This window comes from Leuciscus leuciscus (assembly GCF_965113295.1).
Source record: "Leuciscus leuciscus genome assembly, chromosome: 7".
In the NCBI taxonomy this organism is placed as follows: domain Eukaryota; kingdom Metazoa; phylum Chordata; class Actinopteri; order Cypriniformes; family Leuciscidae; genus Leuciscus; species Leuciscus leuciscus.
In genome coordinates, this window is record NC_138731.1 from 30,759,373 (window position 1) to 30,773,190 (window position 13,818).

The window sequence follows — 13,818 nt, forward strand, 5'->3', positions numbered from 1 at the left end:
ACCACTCGGGGCTGCGAAATGCTAATCCCCATCTTCCCCCCTCCCAGCATGGCATTCGACGAGAGTGTGTACATCGATTTGATCTCTCACATCAAAAGACAAACACTGATGCGAGTCAGCAGTTCCTCTGTCAATGTCATTCCTTGATGTGATTCTTTCCACGCACATCTTTATGGAGTTGAAGGATCGAGCTTTAAGCAATCACAACTATTGGCATTTTTTAAAAGGAGATTCATTGGCGTGGAGAAGGGGGGTGTTCCGTTGAACCTGCCAGCCTGGATGGAGATGCTCTGTGCTAGGAAAGCGCTAATCCCATTGTCTTTACCTGTTATATGTTTCATTAACGTTGTCTTTCAGGATCAGGCTCCAGCAGTGCGGGGGAATAAGTTTGAATATATGCACAAAAAACAAAGAATTCAATGGCAAGGTTCAAAGCAGCCTGCGAAAAGCCTTTATGTGTGCCTTAATCATGCTAAAACACAAGCTGGTATGCTGGGTGCGTCGCGCTCCCCTTGCTTTGCTGGGTGACAGAAAGAATTAATATTTGGCCTCTGATGCTTTTTGTTTTGAAGGAATAAAGAAAGTAAAGAGAAGCATTATCTATTCAAGTAGCGCAGGGAATAGCGTACGCCAGGCTGCCTCTGTTCGAGCTGCTGCGTCTCATTTTGTCTAGAGAAGATCAGAGAGCCGAGGACTCGCCACTGCTGAGCGGGAAATGAGACTGAACTTAGAGTTTCGAATCCTCCGGGAGAGTTTTGTAGGGGTAACCAGACTTTTTTGAGCGTATTTGCATCACAACTGGAAAGTGATATGCTAGCTTGCAAATAATGAAACAATGGAGTTGGATTCACCTATTGGTACATATTTTAGATTTGATTTTTAGTCTTTATTGAATTTTCTAAAAACAAACAAACAAAAAATGAAGGTTAGACTTTAGAAATTCTACTAACTAGAAGGAACTTTACAACATGTCAACTAACTCTCGTTAAAGTATTAAGGTTGAGTGTTAAGGTTAGGGTTACTATAAATTGACATGTAGTTGCAAAGCTACTTGTAGTCAGTAGAATGTCTGTTGGCGAGCATCAAAATAAAGTGTTAGCAGATATTACGCAGACCGTCTAATACTCTCATGACTGGTTGTTGACAAGTAGTTGCAAAGTTACTAAAGTTGTCTAAAGTGAACTATCGAAATAGTGTTATCAAATTTAAAGCTAATACATTCATAGTGTTTTATGTATGCTAATAGCACAAAACACACTAAATTCCTTATGAATTGTGCAAAGTGTTGGTAAGTAAGTGTATAAAAAGTGATGCTGCTAATGTAACACTTGTTCAGCTGTTTTCAAAGTCCTGTAGCTTTTCCAGTAAGCTCTTGTTTTTAAATGGTGTTACTAAACTGGGGTATTAATCAAACATGCTCAGCTGAATGGTCCTCTCTATTTTTTCCTTATATAGCACTGGAAAGTCAGATGGTTCTTGTGAATCAGTTCATCCTAAATAAATCTCTCTCATATATATATATATATATATATATATATATATGCACTAAATGTGAAATACCTCATTCAGTTAATACATTTATCAAGGCAACTAAAGATTTTAATTGTTCAAAACATTTTCAATTAACACAATAGATTGATACATCATGTTGGTAGCCATATCCATAGAATACATATTTGAATAGTGAATGCATCCTTAATTGTTTCTGAAGGCACAATCACCTTTCATATATATATAGATTTCATCATATATATATATATATATTTATTCTTGAGTGTTGAGGTCCATATACAACCTTCTTAAACTATATAGTTTAAGAAGGTTGTATATGGACCTCAACACTCAAGAATAAATCTAAAGAATGATGAGAATCAACAAATATAAAAAGATGAGCTCTTAAAACCATGAACACAACAAATAACTAACAATAATGACAAAACAACAACAAAAGTTTAAATAAAAGTCAGCAGATGGCAAAACAGTAATCCCATAATTTAGTCCTGCTGTGCATGAAACTTAACATTTCAGCAATATTTTTGAATTTACATTTTTTAGACAACTTTTGACTAGTTGGAAATACATTTGGGGGAATTCTGTTGGTCTAACATGTTCTCAATATTTGTGACTCAAAAGGTTCTGTAAACTGGAAAATATTTTTTTCAACAGTCTAAGTATATATTAGTATACGAAAAAGACTTTTTTCATATCCATGGTGAACACGCTTTTTTCTTAATGCCTCAGGCTTTGTATCCTATTAGACGGAGCGTCATTACTAGGCCTTATGTTTCACTTTATGCACCAGAGACTACACATTCAAGTCCACTAGAGCAAACCCCGGCCTTTGAAAGCGTTTGAACCATGTCGATATGAAACCACGGTGCTCATACATTTGTAACACTACAGTCGCAGATCTTCTATTGGTGCAAAACGTTCTTTCCACATCACCGGGGATAGTATGTGTCCCTTTTATTTCTGTGCATAATGACATAACAGATGCTTATTATTCAGAGGGAGAAATCAGTGAAAGGCTATTGAGTCCGTTTGTTTAAGGCCTCAGTAAAAGTGGAATAATTTGCAAAGTCTTTGAGAATCAACACAATCAGCAGTGGCTTTAATAGCATTTTAATTAATCTTCCTCAAATTGCGTGCCAGCGTTTAAAAAGAGCCCACTTGCCGCTGGATCTTCTGGGTGTTATATTGTGTGCATGAGAGATGCAGCTATGTGATGGGAAACCCAGGGGACATGCGAGAGGACAATGCTGGCTCTCTGGAGGATTTGATGCTGCCGAACTGAATGTGAATGCATAAAAGAAAAGTCGGCAGCAGTAGGCACAACATGGCTTGTGTGTCTTTTGTACACGGGGAGAAAAAAAAAAATCACCACAGAATATGTCCACATTCTTGGTTTAATCTTAAATAGGTTACTTATTCGTTTTGCTTGAGTGATTTCCTTGCTAGATACATGCTAGTTAGAAATGTTATTCGTGTTTTTATATGCACCACAAAGAGAAAAGTTACCGGAATGTTTTTATGAGATAGAGAAAAAATGTGCTTTCTAGTCTGCACTAAACAAAAGCAGATACATGCAACGTGAGCGTCCACCATACGCTCTGTGTCGGCCCAGGCTACACCCCTCCATTTGCTGCTCGCCTGCTTTTCCTGTTTGGTCTGCTTTCTTTGGTTTGTCCCTTATCTTTTCATCAGTCATTCCTCCTGCTTGATACAGCGTTTGGCTCTGCCTCGTGTTGTTTGGCACCCTTTCATTTCTACCCCCTCTTCTCTGTGAAAGACACTTTGTCCTCCTGTGCTAAAGTTTAGAAGCGAGGGAGAAATGTCTTGGCAACACTTTCTGGGTTTGCTTCCGTTACACCTGGATGTGTCCAAGACTTCGCCTTCAGGGAGATCTTCTCCTGAACTGAAGTTGCCTTTGTTTATTCTGTACCAAACAATAGATGAGTTGTCAGAATGACAGTTTTCAATATTATTTGTTATAAAATATTGTGAAAATGGTACAAATACAATTTATTTATGATGTGGAATTGCGGTAACACTTTAGTTTAGGGTCCAATTCTCACTATTAACTAAATTGTAATAAAAATAAATTAAAAAAAGAATAAAGTTGACTTTATTCAGTCAACTTAAATTACATTAAACTGACTTAAAATAAATAAAAAGTAAAATCTTGTATAACTTTAAAAAAGTATTTAAAAAAATTGTTTTAAAAACTTATTTTAAGGAGTTAAAGCAATGTAAAAACATGTTGTCATAACTTTTTTGTCATACTTTTTTTTTTTTTTTTTTTTTTTTACAGTGTGGTTGCATGCATATTACTAGGATATTGGCTGTTTATTAGTACTTATAAAGCACATATTAATGCCCTATTCTGCATAGTATACATTCTTTAATCCATACCTAATCTTAAAAACGACATAACTAACTATTAATAAGCAGTAATTGGGAGCCTATTGAGGCAAATAGTTAGTTAATAGTCAGAACTGGACCCTAAAAGTGTAAATCTTACTATATATTTATAAATATTATTTATTTATAACGTGGAATTGCTTACTAGTTGCGTGTCAGAAATGCATCTATTAAAATAAATTAATTTTAATGGAATATTTTGAAAATTACCTTAAATTATTAAAGAATAAATTATTATACATTAGATTATACTGTAAGTATGCCACATAAATGTGTAAGAGAAGGCTTAATATAATTTTTATTGGTTTTACCCTTTACATCGTGTCTTTTACTCTTTGTGTATACTGTACTGTTTTTGATTAACATTTTTTTAAATAACTTTTAGTATTTTAATAGCTTTTTAATGATCCTATCCTCTGTTTTTCCCTTTGAGGAGGTTACTGCAGGAAGTCAAAAGTGTATCTGAGTTTTCCATCTTCAATCCCTGTAGAGGTCACTGTTGCTTGGCACAGCTGAACAACATCTGAAGCTCAAAAGGAAGGTAATTAGATCCAGCATTATCTGATATTCACACGTACAGTTACAATTTAACAAAATAATGTTGATTACTCAAATAACTTGATCCCAGCATAGTTTAAACAAGCAGGGAACTAGTGTTGTTTCAGAATGACCTGCATGAACACCTTGAATCATCTGAACAAGCATCAGGAGATATTTTATATTTGTAAGATTAGTTGATTTGTGCAAGGGCTCTATGATGGTAATTGAATTCCTTGATATGTGTGTTTCGCGAAATGATTACAGGCTGTAATTATGGGTGGGGTTTTGTTATGAAGCTCTGAAACGAGAGATATTAATTTGCTCTGTTCTCCACATTTGTTTGTGCTATTTAATTCTGAAATCCACACACACGGTGCGGGGAACATGTCTGAATCAACTCTAAATCATATTTATCGCTAGGAACACACATCCAGATGGCAGACTCTTAACTGAGCTTGGATTAATGGGAGGACGGGCAAGAACTGCATTAAACTCTTCTTAAGGACCTTTGAAGAACAACATTGCTAATCGCTCATAAGGACGCTGTAGAACATGTTTGTTGGGTAAAAATAAACAAATTATGCTTTGTTTGGAAACACATTGCTAGCTTCAGCTGGCATTTCCGATAGATATCCGTAAACCAATATGTATCCGCATGTGTTTACGGTGAGATGCAGATGGCCTGGCCCACATAAGCCCTTAGTTAGGATTCTGTTTAAGTGTTCAAATCAATTCCAAGCAAATAACTTGGAAACCTTTGTGTAAGCACTTTTTACACTCTTAATTCTCCCTTGTTAAATTAGCCTCAGTGTTGGAATGATGGGACAACAGATGAAGAAGAAACCTGAGCGTGCTGAAAATTTGACACGATGAAACAAACCAATTTGTATTCTCAGTTTCACCAGATATAGTCTCTTAAATATCCCAAACAACTTTATTTAGGAAATAAACTATATATAGTCTATCATTTTATAATGATGGTCATGTAGGCTATTAATATTGATCTGATGTATTTACAGTGCTTATGTTGTGCAAAGTTTGACTATCTACAGTATTGTGAATTCATGAATTTATCAAGCAGTTTTTATCTAAGAGAGATGTATCATTATGCACTGATAATTCCACATAGAAAACGTGTCTGGCGGTGTTTGCTTTGCTTTGCCTTGGCGAGGGTTTCTGTATGCTACCCCAGTTGATTTCCACATCTAAAAGGACAGGGCATCTCATTTCTTGTCACTGTGTCCCAAATTCCTAAAGGTACAATTAGCATTTTGTCTGACAAAATGTTGAAAGGTTCATAGATTGATATTTGCAAAAATGCAGCAAGATGCTCTTTTTTTCCGGAATGCAAATTTTGACATTTATTAACTTTTATTCCGGATCTGTTTATGGATTGTAAAAGTCTGCATACATTTAACGAGAATCAAGCGAAATTACAATGTTTACACAGTTGCTGTCCGACGCGCAAAGTGCGTAATTTATCGCGGAGGCAGTGAAATTTTTACTGTCCTTGATTTATGTCTTCTATGGCATTTCTAATGAGAGGGAGCGGTGTTTCATTGAAGAACAGTGCAGGAAACTACATTTATTGCAGACCTTTTTTTCTCTCTCAGGGGTGCTTTTCCCCTGTGAAATAATGTCAGCACTTTCCCACCTTCAAAGTCCTTTTGTTTTTCTCAATCTATTAACAATTCTAATTGTACAGCACTTGTTAAGCAAGCATGGTAAATAAGGCAGGAAACGCATTATTTCCCTTTAGTGCAGATTAAACGCACTGCGCTATGTTGAAACACATTAGTGAACACTAAAGAAATGCACGTTTCTGTTTTGCTTAGCAGCGCGGTGAGCTTCCTGACGTTTAAGTGTCATTTCTGTGAGAAACTACTACCTCATTCTGTCCACATATCTGTTAATGAACATATCAGTGCTCTGGAATCTTCAAAAGGGATGCAATCACTTTAAATTTGATTAAAGTGATACATATAAGGCTGGCTGTTTTCTTTGGGCATTTCAGCTAATTAAATAGCTTTGTATGGCATCGACTGCTTTTCTTAGACACAACACCCCAGTTCAACTTTGCTGGTCTGGACGGCCATATCTTAATTGGGGATCATTTCGCAAATGTGGTTCAATTTCCTTTACAAGACAGTTACTGTTAACTGCTATTTTTAAAGCCAATAACAACGTCAAAGCAGGGGATGATTAAAGCAATTAAAGTTTCCCTTTGTTTTCTGAATACAGTGAGATAGGCGGCCGTGTTTGTATAACATTTATTAAACATTTACTAAATGGAATTGAATCTGTCATCGCAGAACTTTTTCGAGACAATTACTTTTTTGTGTGGCAAGCACGCTTTCGTTCAGGGAATGTTTTGCAGCTTATTTCCCTGATTAGCCTTGCGATTTTAATCAAACTTTACCCTTAAATCTACACGTAGTGAGAAGAACTTGTGTGTAATTTCAGCACCAGACTTTACCCAATTAGCATACTACATTTTCTCCATTAGATAAACTGCCTTTTGAGATCTGACTGGTTTAATCTGTTTAATGTGCGTGTAAACTATAATCTCTCAATTCGGCAGATTCCCTTAAGGACATTATTCACATACTCTTCGTTTTTGAAATGCATGATCTAGCACTGCTCTTAAAATCAGAATTAAATGCTGATTAGAAGCCGGGAATTTCACAGAGTTTTTCCTTCCTGGTCAGAGGGAGGGAGTAGAGTTACGTACAAGTAATCACAAGTTTAAAAGTGTTTCATAACCATCACATCGGTATCACATACAGATGTTTCCAATCAGTGGATGTGCAGAGAACATTGCAGAAAAAAAATTCAGGCAAATGTCAGCTGTAATCATTTCCTTAGACCTCTGTGCCACGTGCAGTGAATTCTGGGAAGGCTTAGCATTCTAAAACAAATGGACCATACCGATCAGTATTTGGGCTATTGTAACGAGCATAAAATGACACCAAGGGTTTTGGATGCACAATATGTTTCTTTAAAGGATGCAAACGTATTGAGTAATGCAACCGACGGCTGAACGTTGGGTTCGATATGTACCGCGGATTCTGACTAGAATGAGTCTTTGTGCGGGTTCCTTTTGAAGTCACTTCATTGATTACCTCAACCCTCTAGGAAATGGCTCATGCATCTCATGTACATTATAACAAATGTTCTCTTTGCATTACAATTGAATTGTGATTGTTATGTTCAATCAATGGGAAAGGTCAAAGGATCGCCACTGCCAGCAATTTAATGGAGAAGTCGATGGAGATTCATTTTAATCACTGTGGCTGTTGCCGAACGAGCACAACAGGCCCTGTGAATGGCACGGTAATTACTACTGTTTATACAGGTTTACCTTCCAATTTAGATATCCACAAATCTCTCGCCTGATATAAAAGTCTATGCGGCTTTAAACAGGGTACCGCAGAGTAATTGTGCGGCTATCAAGCGGCTTCTTTTGAAAAAAATGAAATTAGCTCTCTTTTAAAGACTGATATCACCAGAGGGGCAGTATTTTACATACGTTTGGACGTTTTGCCAGCTCAGCTCACCAGACACTTAGCTGGCATCTTTCCAAGTGAATCCTGAGATCTGCAGATATATCTGCAGACAGGATGCACAGAGAGAGAGAGAGAGAGTTGTAAGGCAGGATGGCATCATCATAACAACCGCACAAATGGATCTGAGCATCAGAACAGCTTGACATCTGATAATTATTTCATGGCAGCATATCTCTATAATGCACATAATGAACCGCTGCGTTCCAAGTTTATGCTAGGAAGCAATATATATATGTATGTGTGTGTGTATATATGTATATGTTTGTGTGTGTAATATTGTGAAATATTTTTTACAATTTAAAATAACTGTTTTCTGTTTGAATATATTTAAAAATGCAATTTATTCCTGTGTTGGCAAAGCTGAATTTTCAGCATCATTACTCCAGTCTTCAGTCTCACATAATCCTTCAGAAATCATTATAATATGCTGATTTCTTGCTGAAGAAACATGTATTATTGTTATCAATGTTGAAAACAGTTGTGTGCAATATTTTTTCAGGATTCTTTGATTTGTAGAAAGTCCAAAAGAGCAGCATTTATCTGAAATAGAAAGTTTTTGTAAGATATGTTGTTACTGTGTCTTTTGATTAATTGTATGCCTCCTTGAATAAAAGCATTCATTTCTTTCCAAAAAAATAATAAAAATAAATAATTCTTATCCCAAACTTTTGAATGGTAGTGCATACCGGTAGTTACAAAAGCTTTCTATTTCAGATAAATGCTGTTCTTTGAACTTTCTATTCATCAAAGTATCCTGAACATAAATTGTGCACAACTGTTTTAACATTGTCATTAATAAGCATCCTTTTTTTATTTTTTATTAATGTTTCTTCAAAAGAAGTTATTTGAAGCTTTGATAGTTAAATTCCACCGAACAAAGACTGCAACTGACATTTGTTAACGTTTGTTAAATCTGTTTTATTAATAAAGAATATTTCTGTTAAGAGGGTTTTTATTCATCTTTTACTGATAAATGATACTTACTTGTAATTAAATGGATTAACTGTGTGAATCTTACATGTAATTTTTTTTTTTTAAATAAAATAAAAATGATTACATTTAATTAATCACCTGTGTTAACCATTACCTTTGAGAGTAATATTTTATTGAGTATTTATATGAACTCCTTGTAGGAACTTAATTCAGATGTAGCTATATGCTTTTATCATTTCAGATTCCATACATCCTGTAAACAACAAAATCTGCATTCCGCTACGAGGTTCCTTCACAATTTGTATTGACATGCAAACATTCCAATCAGGGACTAAAAATATTTGCTTTAATTATGTCTCTGAAGGTCATACCTGATTTGCGCAGGAACTGCTTTATGGAAATGAGCCGGCTAGAAGATCTGTAGTTTTATTAGAGCACATTTGGTCTCTGTTTACTTTCTGATCTCATCTGTAATGTGAACACAACAAAGAGAGCCATAGTTTCGCTTTGTGAAACATTCCGACGGCAGTGAACTCAGAAAATTCCAGTCTGGGGAGAAACTCCATTCTCATTAAGCAAAGAAAGTGTGCTATCATTCTCACAACATCTAATTTAATGACAGTCCCAAACTGCCTGTCATAAAGTTTTCCTTCAGACGTCTACTAAATGAGGGGGCTCTAATTGGGCGTCTCTGTGTATTAACCCTGTTCTTTGTGTACCTGCAAAATATGTAATTTCTTTAAAGGAACGAATGGAAAGGAAGGCAGCTTTTCTATTTCAGATAGACCAATATATATAATTTGTTTTATTTTAAACTTGTCATTTCTGTTTTACAGGTTTATCAATGCAGAATCTCTCCAATTCCTGCATCTCTTTCACTGACCCAGAAGGTGGGTGACGTTGAGGGTCGACACTTTCAGCTGATGGTAGAACTGACTGTGACCACTCTGTCATCTGCCCTCTGCCATGGTGTGTGTGTGTGTGTGTGTGTGTGTGTGTGTGTGTGTGTGTGGCGGGGGGGCGTCTCCGGATGGATGGGGTCAATGGCATGCGACCTTGAGGAGACAAATATTCAAAATCAATAAGTATTTGTCTCACTCTGCACTCTGTTTGTCTGAGCGGCATTTTAAGCTGCATCCTCCCCCAAAAACAGAACAATGTGAGTAATGAACGTGAGTCAGAAGACAGACGTACCACACTTTCAGATGTACCCAAATATTTACTGCATAAAAGTCATGTTTATTCATCAGATGAGTCTGGGAGCAGATTTGCATTTAGTGGAATCTGCCAATATGTTGCAATGCGATGGCGGCTGATTCCATTTGAACCAGGTACGCCCATTTTGTGCAATTAAAGTTATTTATCTCCCTTTTCAAAGTTCATCAATTATGTTGAAATACTCTTAATGTCCATAAGGGGGATGATGTATGATTGGTGTAATTATTTCTTATTCACCATGCTTTCTAAAGCATATCAATTTTGTTAATACCATGTAATTAAAACATGTCAGAGCACTACAAGTTGCGAGCTGTATTAATGACTGTGAAAATTATTTTAATTAAATAGCCAATTATAGAAAAATCCTAACCATGAGAATTGACATTTAAATGAATTTAATTTAAATTGCTTTTCAACATTGTTTTATCAAAGCCTTATAGGCTGAATAAATTATTATATCAAACAATATACAGTGCCATTGATCATACGCGAGTCATATCGTAGTTCTACTTTTACACACTGGTACATTAGCTTTATGGTGATTCATAAAGATGGAGGGAAACTCTGTGCACCCACTTTATTCCCAGATGCCTCCCGATTCGTGCTGAGGATTAGGAAAGAAAGTAGATGTACTGTTGTCAACTTGTTTGATGGTTCATGTATGTCTGATGTTTTGCTGTTTGTTCCCTGTAACAAATACCACAAACAAAGTGGAAGGAGTTAGTCATCAGCACTGCAACGCCTTCAAACCCTTGTGCGTGAGGTCTTGCGATGGGCCTTTCCTCATTAGCGATGTCATGTCATCCTCCAGCAGTCATCATGGGCCTCTGATATCATATAAACACATGGAAGAAACACATAAATCTCATTGACTAACTTCAAGCACTATTTAGAAACCATTTAAATGTCATTTTCAAAAAAAGAATAGAAACAAAGAACACCCTTTATGCTCCTTCGGAAGATAATTGAGCATTTTATCCAATGCGATCAAACAGTCAGATTGTTTTAATTTGTGGTAGCATTTATGGTAGCATTTATGTCATCCATTTGCCTTCCTGATGGATCCTTTTCAAGCACTAACAGTGTAAATGCCAATGTTGTTAACGCATTGGTATTCTGTAATTACACTTTTTCCCTTATGGAAGGAACATCTTGAATCAGTAAGGGCTTTTGATGGTTCAATACATGAATATATGTTTAATATTTCATATATGAAACTACAAATATATATATATACACACATATAACGTTTACTTTTTTTTTTTTTTACCATTAGTTACATACTTCTAAAGCTTTTATTAATTTCAACATTTACTAATACATTATTACAATCAAAAGTATAGTTATCTGTTAATATGATTTAATAGACCTGAGCTAACATGAACAAATAATGAACAATTGTATTTTCATTAACTAATGTTAAGAAAGGTTAATACATATACTGTAACAAATGTATTGCTCATTGTTAGTTAATGCTAACATTTACTAATGGGACTTGTGTTTTAAGTGAGAGAAAATAGATTGACTGTCTAATTGAGGTGGACATACTATTTCTATACTATTGACCTTAAATGGAGTTAATTAAAACAGTTTAACATTTCGTTCTCAGCTGTTTCAAGCTGTTCTTTGTTGTATGTAACCTCTTGATTATTGTTGGCTTGAACTTCTCTCAGGTGGACTGTGTTATCATGTAGCATTCATCTCAGTCCTGGCTCATTGAATAATGATGCAATGTAGAATGAACATGGCTTCTTCTAAAGCACGAGATTGAGAAATTCTTGCCAGGATGCTTGCATTTACCCAATACATAAAGATTGCAGACATTGTTAATTTAACCAATAAAACTTAATTGAACGTTCTAGGTTAGAATGCATTGAACAACTTTCTCTGCATTGTGCATCCTGCTGTTTGTCTATTGAAAGACTGTTGTTCTAATGGGAGTTTGATTCATCAGGCCCACCCAGCTTGTTAAGAGACTCTGAATCGGAGACATCATAGAGGTCCTGTGGCGTTTGTGGATGCCTTTTTGTCTTATCATCATTCTTCTCTTAACGAATGTCTGCAAGCAGTTCTTTGTGTAGAATTTTATGGCCATCATTTGCAGTTAACCCCATGCTAACATGAAAAATTGTTGGCAAACTATCATGACATTCATTGTTTTTAATGAAATCTTAATATGATGCATATTTAAGCAAAGGTTAGCAACATAAAGGGCAACTTTGTCTGGCTATGAATTTTAAGCGGATATTGATTTTTACACTACATGCTACCTCTGTGCCTGAATGACAATTCTGAAATGGCATTCTGCTTATCTTAAAGCAGATCAAAGCAGACTAACTTGAACTTCTAAGTTAACTTGGATAGATAGGGTTCTGACAGTGTAAATTTCCTCATAGTTTTCTCTTTGCTTTAGGAGAGTTCCGTATGTTTGAAGAAATACATATCCGAAGTTGCAAAATGAGACGTGTGAGAAAAAACAGAAGGCTATTATAAACTTTGGGGGTCTTTTAATTTTTTTGAAATATGTTAAAAGTGTATATAGGGGAGTGTTATAAAACATTTTGTTTCAACATCTGTAACATCCCCCTCATATTAAATTTTAAGACACATAATATTCCCATAAATTACAAATTAACTGTGCTGGTTTGTACAGTAACACATAGAAATTTCCCCTTATGGTTTTATATCAAATTGCTATAGGAAATGTATTTAAAATGTGAAAACATATTTAAAATTTTAATTCAAATTAGAAACAAATATAGAAAACACAAGCTATAACCTAAAAAACTTGTTACTTTTATGTGGGCTACACACTGACCTTTTTATGCACATTTGTAGGTTCAGGTAAAGTACCTGGAAAGTGTTACAGCCTCTCTTGTTTGCTCACATATGATATTTATTTCTCTCTCTCTTTTTTTTTTTACCTCTTTTTTTTACAGGCTTGTTTGGATGACATACCATATATATAAATTATAACAAGATAATCTGCTATTTCAGATGATAGGCTGCCAGATCTGTCATGCATTAACCTGACTGCATATCAAATTAATCCAGATGTGACGCTTTACTTTACCTTCTTTTGTTTTTGTCCTGTGAATTCTCTTATAACTCTTTACAGTCACCAAAGGAGGGTGGTGCTCATGTCTGAAGTAATTTCATCCCTGTAGCTCATTTCTAATTGGTTAAACTGATGGCGTTACAACTCACCCCGTTCTTCCCTCCAGTAACTCACCTTAAGTTGTGATACTGTTAAATGCACAGTTCTTTCTGCATCTATACTTTCATTATTTGTCACAGTGATAATTACTTTCATTAATATCAATAACACACATATTAATAATGTTTAACAGAACATTTTATAAACAGCTATTTTTTCTTTACGCTATATATTTTCCATAAATATTTCCCACATTACTAATGAAAGTAATTATAATGTTTACCTTTAAATGTGCTTATTGTCTCACTCAAAAATAATGACAACTTCAAGTAAAAGAAAGAACCATAAGAAGCAGAGGAGCACGGCGTATAAAGTTGAGTTTCAGAGAGCATTCCTAAGAGGCGCAGGTTTCATCCGAGTTTACGACGGCTGTAAGTTAACGCTGGAAATGTTCCGAACGCTGTTCCACTAGGGTCGCATTAG

At 35.5% G+C, this 13,818-nt stretch overlaps 1 long non-coding RNA gene across 1 annotated transcript; it reads right to left on the reverse strand.

Moving 5' to 3' along the window:
* Positions 1-4,455: 4,455 nt before the first annotated feature.
* LOC309503777 lies at positions 4,456-13,754 on the reverse strand. Its single transcript, XR_014207851.1, has 3 exons — positions 13,619-13,754; positions 10,755-11,005; positions 4,456-10,015 (listed from the first exon to the last, which is right to left on the reverse strand). It is a non-coding gene; the product is annotated as an uncharacterized lncRNA (long non-coding RNA).
* Positions 13,755-13,818: the final 64 nt, after the last annotated feature.